The 18,259-nt window shown below is 44.7% G+C and overlaps 1 protein-coding gene across 1 annotated transcript in view; it reads left to right on the top strand.

Annotated features, from left to right (window-relative positions):
• bsnb (bassoon (presynaptic cytomatrix protein) b) overlaps positions 1-16,199 on the top strand; it is a 766,513-nt gene extending 750,314 nt beyond the window's left edge. The window contains exon 14 of the mRNA XM_072472164.1: positions 10,861-16,199. The gene's annotated coding sequence lies outside the window, so the exon portion shown is untranslated. The remainder of the gene's footprint in view (positions 1-10,860) is intronic.
• Positions 16,200-18,259: the final 2,060 nt, after the last annotated feature.

The raw sequence follows: 18,259 nt of genomic DNA, 5'->3' as shown, positions 1-18,259 counted from the left end.
TTGCCTCCAGCTGTTATCATATTGTAGAAGAACAATTGTGGCATACTTTATTATGGGTTATGAGGAAGCAGTAGCGGGAATAGCACCCAGCTGATTGAATGAGTGCTGATCTTGCTGGATCAGTTTCATTTTAAAAATCTCCGTACACTGTTGTTCTGAAGAACACTTCCAATTGCGAGCTCAATGTTTGGGGATGTGGATTCTGGAGGTGTCGCAAGCATAGCTAAAGGGAGTATTATTTTCTGACAGGACGACTGGAGAATGTTTTGCACTTGAATTTTTCTTAGGAGAGAAAAAGTTATATTCCATGGAGCTGAACCAAAAGGTGCTGCTTCAGTAACCTATTGAGCCAGTGTGTCGAAGGAGTCACTCTGGCACCTAGACTCAATTGGCCACACAGACCGGCTACACACAGTGCTGGCAGGAGGTGATGATGCATTTTAGCAGTGAATCAGACACTTCAGAGATCCAGTTAAGAAGACATATCCAGACCTCAGTAAGTCAGCTGAGGAACGTCCGCCCACCGTGACATATTAATTAGCTGTCCAAAATGCACAGGGCCCATAGATTTTCTTCCACTCTCATTATTGGTACTTTGAAGGTTAATCATGCATATCCATTATGCAGCAAGGTATACTTTGAAACAGCAACTTGCATATATAAATGCTCCTTCAGACATACCTTCAAATAGTTCACCAAAATAATCTCCATTTTAAAGCATACTAATGTTATGAACTACGCCATGGAAATTGGGTATGCTGTCCTGGCAATTTTAGTTTCTCGCTTCAGCTTCTCAGTTTGCAGATGGAAGCTGCACAAAACTGAAGAAAGCAGATATTTGGAGAGCCCGTCAGTGTTCCATCAGAATTAGCCATGATAAAATTGTAAAATCATCTCTGATCACTTCACTTCCTTGCATCACTCCCCCTCCCAACCCTACTTCCTTCTGTGTTCATCCTGGAAAGAGCTCTCTTCCAATTCATTTAAAACTTTAACCTTAAATCGCAACTGTACCCTTTGGTCATCTATTCACTATAATCTGCTACCAATCTGATTAACCACAGCTTTACCTGTACTTTGATACCCTACTTCTTATTAAAATCATTCCTGTCTCTCACCTGGGTTGTTCCCCTGTGTCTCAGACTTGAATGGATATGGCAATTAACCATTCACTGTCAGACCTGAATGGATCCGACAAAGGTATTGGCTCCTGCTCTCATCTGCCAAAAGTGCTCACTTTTCCAGGATCATCCTGGTATGCAGACTAAGATTGAAACCATCCATTCAGCTGCCACTGTCACTTCCCCAAACTCACCGGACCAAACCTCCTCTAAGGACCCTCCCTCCCTTAACCTTGAGCTTGCACCTTTCTCTTGTTTCTTATCCATCTCACCTCATGCTCTCCTGAGCTCATCCAGTCCATGAGATCTACTTCCTGATCTCTGGACTGCACTTGCCTGATTCTACTTTAATTTATTCAGAGAATCGCCTGCAATGGTTTCTCTTCCACCCATTTTTTTGCTAATGCTCCTGAGAAGTGCCTTAAGACATTTTATCCTCCTGACTTCTCTCTGTCTCGTGCTCTTTTATCCCCCTGGCTGTCTTGCTTTTTTATCTCCTTGCTCTAAAACACATTTGATTTATGAAATTATGCTCATCTCTATTGGTGCAATACAGTTTAATAGGAGTCTGAATTGCTGTGAAAATGTGCACTTCATACTTGCATTTTGTAATCTGCAGCTAGTGATAGTGATAGTGATGGTGAAGGTTTGAATTTTCTTTCCATCATGGCTGACCAAGTATCTGTTCTACTCTTACCACTTACCATTGGTGTATGTTGAAAATCAACCTGGTTGGCTCCATTACAAACACACCTTCTTTGTCCATCCAAGACCTGGGTGGGACTCAAGCCCAGTGCTTCTGGCTATCCATTGTGTCAGAAGACCTCTTACAAATTAGGTCTACAAGTAAAACCTGTTGTGGCCAGGGTTCAGTCACATTTGTTTGCTCTTTGGTCCCTTGTTCACCTTAGAACCATAGAATTCTTACAGTACAGAGGAGGCCATTTGGCCCATTGAGTCTGCATCGGCCCTCTGAAAGAAGACTCCACCCAGGCGCACTCCCCCGCCTCATCCCCATAACCCCACATCTTTGGACTGTGGGAGGAAACCAGAGCACCAAGAGGAAACCCACACAGACACGAGAGAACGTGCAAACTCCACCCAGACCCAAGGCCAAAATTGAACCCAGGTCCCTGCGCTGTGAGGCAGCAGTGCTAACCACTGTGCCTCCGCACTGCCCGTTCGGTCCAGTTATCCTGAAGATTGGAATTCTTGGAAAAAGTTAGAAATTATTTGACTCCGGCTCTTTTTGAGATCTGTTTATCTATTTCTCTCCCACTACTTCTTGTTGAATTAGTTTTATGTTTTCAGAGGCAGAGTTTATTGATGTTCCTTTTCAACAAAGTTTTGGAGCACTTTTACTCAATGCAGTTTGGATAAAATACTCAAAAACAAACTCTGCCTTTAACTGTGGTGATAGCATGAACCAGATTATGATAAACCAGAAAATGCAGTGAGGCTGAATACTGGCAGGTACAAAGGACCAATCAGTGAAACATAATAGGTGAATCCTTTAACAGTGATAAATCAAGTCCGCATTACACCGTTTACTGCCAATGAAACTATTTGGTGCATGACACTTGTGAGCTACATTTTGAAAATTTGCAGCTGATGAATGGAGAAAACTTCCATCCCATCAATATGGGTTGGATTCACCCTTCATACATAAATGAGAAGTGCAGCAGCTTGTCCTGTGTGCTCCTTAATTTAACAATGCATTTTCAGGCCATTGTAGATTCCTGAGTCAGGCGGCACCTTCCCATTCTTACAGGTCCAGTGTAATGAAGTAGCGTGTAAGTCATGTTGCACAAATCCTTACAGATTTTTAAAAGTTGCATTTCGATCTTGCCTCTAGTGTACTGTGAAATTGGAAGCTATTTAGGTTGTGTAGCCTGACTAGATAGAATCGAGCACAATTCACCACATTTGTCACTTGCAACTTAATATAAATGGTCTTTCATCCTGATTTATAATGCACCAATACTTTGGACCTGAGCCATCAAAGCAGGAAATTTGGAACTTCAGTTTCTAATCTGTGTCAAATTAACAAGTTTCCTGCAATAAATGTTGTCACAACACCCGTGAGCAAAGTGTAGATTGTAAATGTCAAACTGATGATGCTAAGTTTGGGATTGGAAAAAGAACACACGTCTTTACTTGGGGATGCTTACAGAAGAGGAGGGACAATGCCAACTAAGTAGTGCAATTTTAACTCTGCATCAACAAAGAGAGCTAGTGGGTGGACATATCCTAGAATGTACGCAACTTCCTTTGCTTTATAAAAAGAGGCACAGGGCTGGATTTTAACTAACTGGACCTGCCGGGTGCAGTTGGGGATGGGTGGATCAGTGGGTGCCCTGCATGGGATGGATTTTTAATTATAGCACCTGTGACATCACCCATAGGTTAGCTGCCAGGAAGCCAGTCTGATTGACAGAATTGATTTCCAACTGGATGAAAAGCAATCCAAGAATGACTTCCGGGTGCGGCGATGACCAGCTGAGTCGCACGTTTCGGCAGCTCCCTGTGAAACGGACTTTTGGGCTCTTGATAGGAGCCCCAACGGCAATTTTAACGGCTGAAAACACCGTGCGGTAAACCAGAAGGGTGTTCCCCCTGGACACGGATGGAAAAAGGAGAGGAAAGTGGCCGGATTGCAGCGGATCCTTTGGAACAACGGCAAGGAAGGCAAGCAGAAACCAAGATGGCGTCGGAAGGTGGCAGTTTCATATGGGGCCCTGAACAACAAGAGTTTTTGAAACGCTGCGTGGAGGAGATAAAAAAGGAAATGAAGAAAGAGTTGTTGGCCCCGATATTACAGGCGATTGAAGGGCTGAAAGAGGAACAAAAGACCCAGGAGCAGGAGCTTCGGGTCGTGAAGGCGAAAGCAGCAGAGAATGAAAACGATATACAGGGCCTGGTGGTGAAGTCGGAGATACAGGAGGCACACCAGAAACGATCTGTGGAGAGGTTGGAGGCACTGGAAAATAACGCAAGGAGGAACAACTTGAGGATTCTTGGCCTTCCTGAAGGTGTGGAGGGGGCGGACGTCGGGGCATATGTGAGCACGATGCTGCACTCGTTAATGGGAGTGGAGGCCCCGACGGGTCCGTTGGAGGTGGAGGGAGCATACCGAGTTATGGTGCGAGGACCGAGAGCAGGAGAAGCTCCCAGAGCCATAGTGGTGAGATTTCTCCGTTTTAAGGATAGAGAAATGGTCCTTAGATGGGCGAAGAAAACTCGGTGTAGTAAATGGGAGAACGCGGTGATCCGCGTCTATCAAGATTGGAGTGCGGAGGTGGCGAGAAGGAGGGCGAGCTTTAATCGGGCCAAAGCGGTACTTCACAAAAAAAAGATAAAGTTTGGAATGCTGCAACCGGCAAGACTGTGGGTCACATATCAAGGGAGGCACCACTACTTTGAGACGGCGGATGAAGCGTGGACTTTTATTGTAGAAGAAAAATTGGAATGATTGGACTACGAAAATGAACGTTTGGACAAAGTGGTGGGACGAGTGGGGGGGGGGGGGGGGCGAAGAGGGATTGTATTGTATGATTAATCCTGCGGTATGGTAACTTTTCTTTCTCCCACAGGTGGTGATGGGGGGAGGTGGGGAGGGAGAGGAGATGGGGCGTTGGCCATGGGAGGCGGGGCCGAGGGAGAGGCGCGGGCTTGGTTCCCGCGCTATGATAATTATGGCGGGAATAGAGAAGCAGGAAGGAGGGGGCACCGCACGGGGCGAGCCGTGATCACGGGGGGAAGCCGAGGTCAGCCAGAGTTTGCTGACTTCTGGGAGCAACATGGGGGGAGTAATTACGCTAGCGGGGGGTCTAGCGGGGGGGGGGGGGAGGGGGGAATTACTGGGTTGCTGCTGCTGGGGAAAGGGGGGAGTGGGTGCGGGAAAGGATGGGCGGGGGGGCACCGTCTGGGAGAAATACAGCCGCGTGGGAACTGGGCGAGAAGCTGGAAAAAGATGATGGCTAACCGGCAAGGGGGGGGGGGGGGGGGAAGCCCCCCAACTCGGCTGATCACGTGGAACGTGAGGGGGCTTAACGGGCCGATAAAGAGGGCACGAGTACTCGCACACCTTAAGAAACTTAAAGCAGATGTGGTCATGTTACAGGAAACGCACCTGAAACTGATAGATCAGGTTAGGTTGCGCAAAGGATGGGTAGGGCAGGTGTTCCATTCGGGGCTGGATGCGAAAAACAGGGGGGTGGCTATATTAGTGGGGAAGCGGGTAATGTTCGAGGCAAAGACTATAGTGGCGGATAACGGGGGCAGATACGTGATGGTGAGTGGCAAATTACAGGGAGAGATGGTGGTGTTGGTAAACGTGTATGCCCCGAATTGGGACGATGCCAATTTTATGAGGCGAATGCTAGGACGCATCCCAGACCTAGAGACCGGAAAACTGATAATGGGGGGAGACTTTAACACGGTGTTGGAACCAAGGCTGGATAGGTCGAAGTCCAGGACTGGTAGGAGGCCGGCAGCAGCCAAGGTGCTTAAGGATTTTATGGAGCAGATGGGAGGGGTGGACCCGTGGAGATTCAGTAGACCTAGGAGTAAGGAGTTCTCGTTTTTCTCCTATGTCCATAAAGTCTATTCACGCATAGACTTTTTTGTGTTGGGTAGGGCATTGATCCCGAGGGTGAGGGGAACGGAATATACGGCTATAGCCATTTCGGATCATGCCCCACACTGGGTAGACTTGGAGATAGGGGAGGAAACAAGAGGGCGTCCACCCTGGAGAATGGATATGGGACTAATGGCGGATGAGGGGGTGTGCTTAAGGGTGAGGGGATGCATTGAAAAGTACTTGGAACTCAATGACAATGGGGAGGTTCAGGTGGGAGTGGTCTGGGAGGCGTTGAAGGCGGTGGTTAGGGGGGAGCTGATATCAATAAGGACACATAAAGGGAAGCAGGAGAGTAAGGAACGGGAGCGGTTGTTGCAAGAACTTTTGAGGGTGGACAGACAGTATGCGGAAGCACCGGAGGAGGGACTGTATAGGGAAAGGCAAAGGCTGCATGTGGAATTTGACTTGCTGACCACAGGCACTGCAGAGGCACAATGGAGGAAGGCGCAGGGTGTACAGTATGAATATGGAGAGAAGGCGAGCAGATTGCTGGCACACCAATTGAGGAAAAGGGGAGCAGCGAGGGAAATAGGGGGGGTGAGAGACGAAGATGGAGAGACGGAGTGGGGAGCGGAGAGAGTGAATGAAGTGTTCAAGACATTTTATAAAAAATTGTATGAAGCTCAACCCCCGGATGGGAGGGAGAGAATGATGGAGTTTTTGGATCGGCTGGAAATTCCCAAGGTGGAAGAGCAGGAAAGGATGGGATTGGGAGCACAGATCACGGTAGAAGAAGTGGTGAAAGGAATTAGGAACATGCAGACGGGAAAGGCCCCGGGACCGGACGGATTCCCAGTTGAATTTTACAGAAAATATTTGGACTTGCTCGCCCCGCTACTGACGAGGACCTTCAACGAGGCAAAGGAAAGGGGACAACTGCCCCCGACTATGTCAGAAGCAACGATATCGCTTCTTTTAAAGAAGGAAAAGGATCCGCTACAATGCGGGTCCTACAGACCAATCTCCCTCCTCAATGTAGATGCCAAGGTCTTGGCCAAGGTAATGGCAATGAGAATAGAGGAATGTGTCCCGGGGGTGGTTCATGAAGACCAAACTGGGTTTGTGAAGGGGAGACAGCTGAACACGAACATACGGAGGTTGTTAGGCGTAATGATGATGGCCCCACCAGAGGGTGAAACGGAGATAGTAGTGGCGATGGATGCCGAGAAAGCATTTGATAGAGTGGAGTGGGATTATCTGTGGGAGGTGTTGAGGAGATTTGGGTTCGGAGAGGGGTATGTTAGATGGGTGCAGCTGTTGTATAGGGCCCCAGTGGCGAGTGTGGTCACGAATGGACGGGGATCGGCATATTTTCGGCTCCACAGAGGGACAAGGCAGGGATGTCCTCTGTCCCCATTACTGTTTGCACTGGCGATTGAGCCCCTGGCGATAGCGCTGAGAGGTTCCAAGGGATGGAGGGGAATACTTAGGGGAGGAGAAGAACACCGGGTATCTTTATATGCGGATGATCTGCTACTATATGTGGCGGATCCAGCGGAGGGGATGCCAGAAATAATGCGGATACTTGGGGAGTTTGGGGATTTTTCAGGGTATAAATTGAACATGGGAAAGAGTGAGCTGTTTGTGGTGCATCCAGGGGAGCAGAGTAGAGAAATAGAAGACCTACCGTTGAGGAAGGTAACAAGAGACTTTCGTTACCTGGGGATCCAGATAGCTAAGAATTGGGGCACATTGCACAGGCTAAATTTGACGCGGTTGGTGGAACAGATGGAGGAAGATTTCAAGAGATGGGACATGGTAGCATTGTCAATGGCAGGGAGGGTGCAGGCAGTTAAGATGGTGGTCCTCCCGAGATTCCTTTTTGTGTTTCAGTGTCTCCCGGTGGTGATCACGAAGGCTTTTTTCAAAAGGATAGAAAAGAGTATTATGGGTTTTGTTTGGGCCGGGAAGACTCCGAGAGTGAGGAAGGGATTCTTACAGCGTAGTAGGGATAGGGGGGGGCTGGCACTACCGAGCCTAAGTGAGTATTATTGGGCCGCTAATATTTCAATGGTGAGTAAGTGGATGGGAGAGGAGGAAGGAGCGGCGTGGAAGAGATTAGAGAGGGCGTCCTGTAGGGGGACCAGCCTGCAGGCTATGGTGACAGCCCCATTGCCGTTCTCACCAAGGAACTATACCACGAGTCCGGTGGTGGTAGCTACACTGAAGATTTGGGGACAGTGGAGACGACATAGGGGAAAGACCGGAGCACTGGGGGGGTCCCCGATAAGAAACAACCATAGGTTTGCCCCGGGGGGAATGGATGGGGGATATGGAATGTGGCAAAGAGCAGGTATAACGCAATTGAAAGATCTATTTGTGGATGGGAAGTTTGCGAGTCTGGGAGCGCTGACCGAGAAATATGGGTTGCCCCAAGGGAATGCATTCAGGTACATGCAATTGAGGGCTTTTGCGAGGCAGCAGGTGAGGGAATTCCCGCAGCTCCCGACACAAGAGGTGCAGGACAGAGTCATCTCAAAGAAATGGGTGGGGGACGGTAAGGTGTCGGATATATATAGGGAATTGAGAGACGAAGGGGAGACTATGATGGACGAACTAAAAGGGAAATGGGAAGAAGAGCTAGGGGAGGAGATTGAGGAGGGGATGTGGGCAGATGCCCTAAACAGGGTAAACTCGTCGTCCTCGTGCGCCAGGCTAAGCCTGATTCAGTTTAAGGTATTACACAGGGCACATATGACTGGAACACGGCTCAGTAAATTTTTTGGGGTGGAGGATAGGTGTGCGAGGTGCTCGAGAAGCCCAGCGAATCATACCCATATGTTTTGGTCATGCCCGGCACTACAGGGGTTTTGGATGGGGGTGACAAAGGTGCTTTCGAAAGTAGTAGGAGTCCGGGTCGAACCAAGCTGGGGGTTGGCTATATTTGGGGTTGCACAAGAGCCGGGAGTGCAGGAGGCGAAAGAGGCCGATGTTTTGGCCTTTGCGTCCCTAGTAGCCCGGCGCAGAATATTGCTAATGTGGAAAGAAGCCAAGCCCCCGGGGGTGGAGACCTGGATAAATGATATGGCGGGGTTCATAAAGTTAGAGCGGATTAAGTTCGTCCTAAGGGGGTCGGCTCAAGGGTTTACAAGGCGGTGGCAACCGTTCGTCGAATATCTTGCGGAAAGATAGATAGGGGAGAACAAAGAAGGCAGCAGCAGCAGCCCAGAACTTGGGGTGTGGGGGGTGGGGGGGGGGGGGGGGGGGTGTGGCCTGAGACAAGGCAGTTGCCAATTAGGGCTAGTTTTTATTTTTGTTATTTAATATTTATTTATTTGTTGTTGTTTTCTTTTGTTCTTGTTTAAATAAAAAAGGTCATTATTATCTGTATTGTTATAATGTTGTGTAAAGGATGCACAATGTACTGTGTTGGTTGACCAAAAATTTTCAATAAAATATTATTTAAAAAAAAAAAAAGAAAAGCAATCCAAAGGAGGCAGGAGGACAAGTTGTGTCTGCACTACCGAGATGGGGCAGTGGATGCTGATACTGGATGCAAGAAGAGGGTAGTGGATGCCCCGATGCCAGGATGGTGAAAGCCTGGGCTGGGAGCAGAAATTAAAGGCCTTGGTGGTGAGGGATCTCATGCCTTCAGGGCGGAGGTGGACAGTGGATTTTCTTCACTTGGCTATGGCGGCGGGGTCCAAAGGCTCAGGAAATCCAGTCGTCCATGATAAAGTTCAAGAACATGAATAATAATGATAGTTAAAGTGCCAACCCACCTTCTTGGAGTGAGCTGGTTGGCCCTCCCCCACCCAGCTATGCAGTTGAAGCCACAAGTGATAATAACAGAGCAATTGAAGTAACGATGCACAAGAAGGCAGAATTAGATGAGTGCGGAAATCTTAATGGAGGGATATATAAACAAGGATGAGAATTTTTAATTCAAAGCCTTGCTGGAATGGAAGCCAGTGTAGGTCAGCCAGTATAGTGGGTACTAGGTGAGCAGGACTTGGTACAATTAGGATGCAGGTAGCAGGGCTTTGGATGAGTTCAAAATTATGTAAGATGCAACATGGGAGGCCAACCAGGAGGGCAGTGTAATTATCAGTGTGGCAAAGGCAAGTAATTTGGACATTCTGAATTTTCCCTCCGTGTACCCGAACAGGTGGTAAAATGTGGCGACTAGGGACCACATCACACTTAGTTCCTTTAAGTTCATCCCTCACTTCCAACAAAGTTTATTGCCTTCAATTCACATGTTTGTGCTTTGGCGCCACTTGCGAGACAATCCTTAATTAATGGTCACTCATCTGCAGAGATTCTCTAACTTCTGTATTATTATTTGCATCAGAAGTAATTACAAGCACCATATTCATGCTTGAGTCTTTTTTTACGCAGAGGGTAGTGGGTGCCTGGAACTCACTACCGGAGGAGGTAGTGGAGGCAGGGACGATAGGGACATTTAAGGGGCATCTTGACAAATATATGAATAGGATGGGAATAGAAGGATACGGACCCAGGAAGTGTAGAAGATTGTAGTTTAGTCAGGCAGTATGGTCGGCACGGGCTTGGAGGGCCGAAGGGCCTGTTCCTGTGCTGTACATTTCTTTGTTCTTTGTTCTTTGTCTACCTTAATGTGATCCATGAGACATTGCGCGAAGAATCAATCTTGTGTCACATTTACCATTCTAAATTAAGTCATCATACTTCATTTCTTTGGGGTTGGCAGAAGCTACAGTTTATTACCACTTTAATATATTTTCATAACTCTCTTATCGAATGAGGGCAGCACGGTAACACAGTGGTTAGCACTGTTGCTTCACAGCGCCAGGGACCAGAGTCCAACTCCTGCTTGGGTTACTCTGTGCGGAGTCTGCACGTTCTCCCCGTGTCTGCTTGGTCTTCCTCCGGGTGCTCTGGCTTCCTCCCACAAGTCCCGAAAGACGTGCTTGTTAGGTGAATTGGACATTCCGAGTTCTCCCTCAGTGTACCCGAACAGGCGCCGGAGTGTGGAAACTAGGGGAGTTTCACAGCAACGTCAGTGCAGCGTTAATGTAAGCCTGCTTGTGACACTAATAAAGATGATGATTATTATTATTATTATTATTATTATTATTAATAATTATTATGATATTCTGTTTTGTTTCTCCTTAGGATTTTCTGGTCATCCCATAGTGGAAATTGTAAGGCAAAGCTTGTCGGTGTCTGTCTATGCAATGTGAAGAGGAAAATGCTTCCAAAGGGAAACGCTGTAACTTGTCAAGAGTTTACACAAAAGGCTGGCTGTGCTGTAAGAATGTTGCAGGTTGGCTGAAGAATTGAGAGTGTTACACAGCGTTTCAGGATATTTGATGGCTTGGTTCTCAGGATACTTTTACACATGGGCACACTAAGAAATTTGGAAGCCAAACTTTGACCAAGTTTGAATCTTCTGCTAGTCTGGTGGAATTTTAAAAGTGAAGCCTTTTAGGCCATTGAAAACCTCCATCTATTGGCTATCACATGACAATATCCAGTGATGGTTTGGGGATGCCTTCTGCCTAATGATGAATATTTGGATTATTTTACCTCCAAATGATGTTTGCAGAATTTGGAATTCCTTATGCCTGGGTTTGTTCAATGCCCTCTTACCTTGGACGCTGAACGGAAAGACTGGAGCATGCACAGAGTCCAGTTTCTCTCACTCAAGCTTTTGATCTTCATAGGTTTTTTCTGTACTCATAGACCAGAATTCCCTGAGGAGAATTTATTACCTTTTTAGGGCTGGGAGCAAAATCTCCATTTTTCCCAAACATTCCACTGTCTTTTGTTCAGTTTCCAGCTGATTCTTTGAGATGGGCAGGTGCAACTCTTGTGTGCAGAGTGCTGTGGGTCTGGAGGCATTCTAGAGAGTGATGGCAGTACTCAGCCCCTTACCAAGGACCTAGCACTCTTCAATGATTCTGAAACACAAACACTGGTCATAGGCACCAAAGTGTTAAAAGTAACCACATAACTGGTGACACCTGGACTGATGTCGTGGCTCGATAAGCCATGCAGCCACAAGCTACTCCATTCCTTTCATTGGTTGTGAGTGTACTCCACATAATGTTTTCTCGTTAATGTTTGCCTGGTATTTTTCTATATGCTGTTTTGAAACCGCCTTAATCATTCCAATTTTATATTGTATACCTCAAACAGATTTTTTTTTTCCTTTGGTACACGACTTGCATTTTTCTTCACCGCTATGCAGTACTGGATTTGTATGGGGTAGAAAAGGAGGGATGGTACTTTTAGCAACAATAGGTCAGTGGGAGGCTGACAAGAGCACAACTGTGGAGGAGAAAGCTTGCTTCTGCCCTGGATCTATGGTAATGTGCAATTTGTTTGGGCTTCCACTCATCAGAATACGATGAAGGAAAATAATTACCAATTCAGATTTTCTATGCAATGATGAGAAAACTGTGTTAATATTTAATACTGATTATATATATATATATATATATGGCGTAAATTAAGATTATGCTATTGATATTGAGAAGCAACATTTGTAACTCATTAACTGTTGTAACCTGTCAAGTGGGGTGTTGTTGAACCTTTGACGGGATCCGTTGCCAAAGGCATCGCCACGTTAAAGCAGTGGGTTAGTAGTGTGCGTGTCTTGGTCTCCAGGTTAGAGCATGACTTGCTGATTCAGTGCTTGCCTTCCATTTAGTTTGGTATTGTAGTTGTCAATGTTGCCCATATTAAATTTACTGTACACACTCACTGTTGGCAAGCCACAACCCAGGAAGTTCCAGCTGTACTCGGGGATCCCAATTTGTTATCTATTGGATTTCCTAGTCCAGGAGGAGGATATTTCTGTTTAAACTGGATATAGCATCATACTCCGAACATTTGACCCTCTCTGTGCTTATGCTGTGTTGTTAATGGAATTATTGTCCAGACCTTAATAATTCTCAAATGCAGAAGAGCTTAAGTATTTTCCATTATTGATACTAAAAGCAAATTAAACACACATGCATTAATCAAAAAAAAGATGAGGTAGGGTTTGATATGACGAGAATTGTAGGTCAAGCATATTGATTTATAGTTTAGCATTGAGCTTTGGATGGTCAGACATAGATTTTGAACTTAAAGCCTTGAAGGTCAAATCATCCAGAGTTTAGTGATTTTTTTTTTTGCCTCAACCCCTTGCAGTACTTTGGGATTAATGTATAGGATGATTCAGTTTCAGTAAGGTTTTCTTCAGTTTTTGTAATCCTTTACGTTCCCTCTTTGGAATATCATCTGAGTTACTGTGAAACTCCATCTGGAAATAAGTGGAATTATACAAATTTCTAATACCAATATCAGCAGCTACCCAACCTTCAGTCATCCTCTAAGGTTCAGATGCCTCTACCATCAGCTCCTTCCTAATGAATTAATCTCTTCATTCTTGACATATGCCTTAGAATATCAACCCGATGTTCTACTCCTTCACTAGAAAAAACCTTGAAAGAAATTTGAATAAAGTGGGGCCGTTTATTGAAGCTGATCAGTTGAATTTCTACCCAAGGCTCTAAATTGGAAACATAAATTCCCATATTTTTTACAGAGCCTTAGAGGTGTCACTCTTTCTAGGTGGCTGGCTGATGTCACCAGCTACTGTTCCTTCCTCCAGTGTGCAGTTTTAATCATGTAATCAGCCAGGTATCTGCACCTTCTGTTGTGATGTCAACCTGTATGTATGTATGTATGTATGTTTATATGTGCAAATGTATGTAACTGCATGGATAATCAACTCTGGAAAAATAATTGGTGGGAACTTACATTGCTCTTCTTGATGAACCATGTATTTGGTGAACACCCTTGGATAAAAAAAACCTTCAGGGTAACATTAACATTTTGGGAGATGCACTAACATTTCTATGTCAAAGTATCAGCATTAAAGGATGTTTTTACAGTCTAATTGGCAGTATATATATATATATATATAGATATATAGATATATCAAATTAAGACACATGCTATGGTTCTGTACAATACTCAAATTTTACTTCTGAGTATCCAACATTAAAAATGTACATAAAATTATTTGCAATTCTATAAGAGAGGTGGTGTATATTTTGAAAGCTATAAAAGAGATTTACTACATGAGAAGTATAATGCATTTAGGTTTTAGGTGTTTTTCAGGGTTGTGCAATCAAAGATTTACTTCCTCTGTGTGTGGTATTGGTGAATGAAGAACACATATACAGTCTGTAACAGAATAATACGACCCACTGAAAATGGTGTTATCCTGCAGCCCATCACAAAGACCCATGATTATCTCACAAAGTGGGAGAGTGAATTGCATCCAACCTTCTTCCTGAAGACACTGGAATGCCCAAGGTTTATTCATCAAAATTTGCAGCCATTGTGTTCAAAGGAAAACCTCAAATCTAATTTCACAGACTATTACATATTTGAGATGTTCTTAGCATAAATAGTGAAAATTAAGTAAGAGAACTCTATGCCTTCAACATTAGGAAACTGAAACTTTTCTCAAAAGCAAAAGCTCATTTCCCTTTTCAATACAGTGTAAATCAAGATCTCAATTAGTTCTAATTTCTTAAAGTGGACATCTTAAGGGGGAACACTGCCACATTGAATGCTTTACAAATATCCAGTAGAGATAGAATTAACAGACCGTTAGTCAAGGCTGAGCTGAACTAATATTCATTGATGTGTGACCAAATTGTAGGCATGCTGCTTCTCAGTCTTGGCTGTCAAAATGTTCCAGATAGTTTATGAAGGTGCATCTGGTGCTCTGATGCTGAACTACAGTATTGCTGCCACTAGAGAACATCAGTGAGCTCTGTGAACAGCAAAATGTCCATCAAGTGGTGCAAGCTGGTGTGACAGCATTGCAATTTTCTCTGCCGGTCCCATGGACTTCACAGAACTAATCTCCATATCCCCTGGACGTCAGCCATGTGGAATGTTCTGCTCCTGCAAATAAAACATAAAAATAAATAAAAGTACATACAGTGAACATCTAATGATTAGAACAGGATTAAAATGTGATTTATGTGCATCTAAAATGGTATTTCAGGCACACAGGTTTCAAAATGTAAATTGGAATAGGTTAAAATGATTTTACATCTGTGTATTATTTGAAGCAGATTCTTTATAGACTTGGGGAAATCTTTGAGCATTCATTTTATTGTGCTTTCAAGCATAACTCTGAGGTTCATTACTGAGTAAATGTGATGTACAGTTAAAAAGTATGCATTTAAGATAAGACAGTAGATTGGGCACAATGTGATTGAAATGCATTTAGCAACTGTTGACAAAATATCCCATGAACAGATAAAACTTAATACCGGCCACACTACACCAGTCACATTACCAAATTGCATTAAATCGCCACAGAGGCCACACAAAGTTCAGATTTATCACAAATCTCAAACAATCATTTCACAGTCACTACAATAATATGTTATGGCATGGTTACTTTCTCACCTGACAGCTCATCTGTTGTCTTCATTTGCTAATGAACCACATTTTTGAGGAGAGACAGTACGCTGCACCTGAAAGAAAGTTAATTTAAGAGAAGGTGGGTGTCGAATGACATTTGGGACCAATTTAGGTCAACAAACTCAACAATTATATTTAAATGCCTTCCCCTCGTGACTGAGCAAGTTAAGGAAGAGGATAGCTGGAACCCGGGACCACTGAATTAGCTATATCTTAGAGTGACAGTAAAGATGTTATGGTCGGTGTTGCCATCCTGGACTAAGCAGCAAATAAATGTCCTTGGTTCTAGCTGAGAGCAGGAATTCTCTCCCCACAGCTCCAGTGCCTGTATTGCTTCACCCATTGGGACTAAGTATATTCAGAAAAAATGGGAAGGGTAGACTTATTATCTTTATCGTTTTAGCTTTGTTTGCCTATCCAATCCCTATGTCAGCCCTGTTCTCCCAATATGATGAGCCTTTAGTCAGTGCAGCCTTCACTTTATTCAAGTTTGATCATTTTTAATGCAGTTGATTGGGCTGCATAAGTTGATATTTGTTTCTTTCATGTAAATATTTGTACAGTGTGTAAATCTCGTCAGACTATCCAAACAGCCACTGGGTGTGGGTGTCTCACATGCCAGCAATCCTGCCAATTTATGCTTGTTAAAAAAAATAGTTTTTAAAAAAGGCAAATAAAAAAAACCTTGTGTTTGTGGCTGGCTCATATAGACCGTTGAGAAACTGTATTCAGTTGTTATCTGTGTAGAGTTTTTACATGTTGTGTATGAAAATGAGGTGACTTCCTAAAGTGAACCTGACTTCCAAGTATTTGGAAGGAGGAGTGTAAAACTCACTGTTATAAGTGCAATGAATAATTCAAGTATGGACATTGTAAATGTATGTATGCTGCACTGTATACTGTGATGGCTGTAGTATTGAATATAACCATGATATTGTATAATGTGATTGTGTAAAAGGTGACGAAACAAATCATTTCCATTGGAAACCAATAAAGACCTTGAAGTAACAACATTATCAAAGTGGTTCTCTAATCACAATAGAGTCTGATGAAAGGAACACACCCCAAAAGTTAAAACCTGGCATATTTTCGAACATTTTCATAAAAACAAAATCATACAAAGGAACCAACCAGAGTTACAAAATAAACGCAAAGCAAGATTAACAAGAAAACACACCTATTAACTCCGCCCCCCCCCCCCAAAAAGCTAAACTAAAACTCTTAACAACTGACGGTGATACTGTCTGTTGGAGTTTGCACATTCTCCCCGTGTCTGCATGGGTATCAGCCCCACAAGCTAAAAAGATGTGCCGGGAAGGTGAATTGGCCATGCTAAATTGCCCCTTACAAAAATACTGATGGTGACGAGCTCTTTAAAAAGGGAAATGAATGCTGACATCTCAGGTAGAACCCTTCTACTGACCCCCTAATGGTATTCTTGACCTTCTCCAAATATACATAAGGTACATTCTTGACCTTCTCCAAATGTATGACAACATAAGGTCACCCAACCAAGCAGAGGCACTGGGCAGAGTTTGAGACCTCCACCCAAGCAGAACTCGCCTCCGGGCTATTAACGAAGCAAGGGTGAGGACATCTGCCTTCACTGCCGTCTGGAGCACTGGTGAGTATGACACCCCAAAAATGGCCACTAGTGGACATGGCTCCAAAACAACATTGAGTAGCTCTGACATGTTGTTGAAGAAAGAGACCCAAAAGCTTACACACTTGGGACAAGACCAGATCATATGAATGTGGTTAGCAGGCCCCCGCGAACAGCGCTCACACTTGTCCTCCACCCCCAGAAAAGAATCCACTCATCCACTATGAATTGGATCAGACTAAGCTGAGCACATGAGGATGTGGAGTTGACTCTGTGAAGGATCTCGCTCCGTACCTCATCATCCAGAATGTGACCCAACTCACACTCCCTTTTCACCTTCACCTCATTCAACAGAACTGACTCCGCTGATAGGTTCTGGCCGTATATACACAAAATAGTCCCCCCCCCCCCCACCGGACCTGGCCAAAGACAAAATCCTCTTCAACAGAGAGGAGGCTGGTGCCAAGGTGAAAGAAGGAAAAGCCTTGTGTGAAAAATCGCAAATCTTAAAGTATCTAAAAAGGTTGGAACCAGGCGGTTGAAAGTTCTCTGACGGCTTCTTAAAGCCGGCAAACCTTCCCTCAGAAACAAGTCCACAACGTCTCCATACACTTCCCTTCCCATACTTAAAGGTAGAGTCCAAAGCCGCTGGCTGAAAAAGGTGGTTTTTGCAGATGGGGGCTAGCAAAGACATGGAACAGAGCTCAAAATGCAGTCTGAACTACTTCCAGATTCTCAGAGTGAACACCATACCGGATTCAAGGAAAATCTTACTGGAGAGAAAGACAATGATGTGGTTACTATTGCACCAAGACTAGAAACCTTGCAGGAGCTCATCTCCATTTGTCCCCCTATTGAACCCAGATCACTGAACCACAACAGTAGCTTCTGAATATTGACTACCCAATAGTAATATAATAAATTGGGTAGAGTCAATCCTCCTGACTGCCTACCTCTCTGGAGCAATGCTACATGGATCCTTGGAGTTTTACCCACCCAAATAATAGGCGGCACGGTGGCACAGTGGTTAGCACTACTGCCTCACAGCTCCAGGGTCCCGGGTTCAATTGCAGCCTTGGGTGACTGGAGTTTGCACTTTTTCGCCATGATCTGCACAGGTTTCCTCCGGGTGCACTGGTGTTCTACCACAGTCCAAAAGATGTGCAGGTTAGGTAGGTTGGCCATGTTAAAATGTCCCTTAGTGTCAAAAAGACTAGGTTGTGTTACGGTGATACGGTGGAGGTGTGTGCTTAAGTAAAGTGCTCTTTCCAAGGGCCGGTGCAGACTCGATGGATTGAATGGCCTCCGTCTGTACTATAGGAATTCTATTATTACCTTTGACAAAGAAGGACTTGGGGAGAAAAGTGGAGAGACATTGAAAAAGAAATAAAAAATCTTGGGAGCACATTCATTTTAATAGTCTGAACCCTGACCACCAAGGACAAGGGGAGGTTGTCCCACTTCTGTAAG

The sequence above is a fragment of the Scyliorhinus torazame genome, chromosome 13, assembly GCF_047496885.1.
Source record: "Scyliorhinus torazame isolate Kashiwa2021f chromosome 13, sScyTor2.1, whole genome shotgun sequence".
In the NCBI taxonomy this organism is placed as follows: Eukaryota; Metazoa; Chordata; class Chondrichthyes; order Carcharhiniformes; family Scyliorhinidae; genus Scyliorhinus; species Scyliorhinus torazame.
This window is presented reverse-complemented; position numbering and strand designations above follow the sequence as displayed.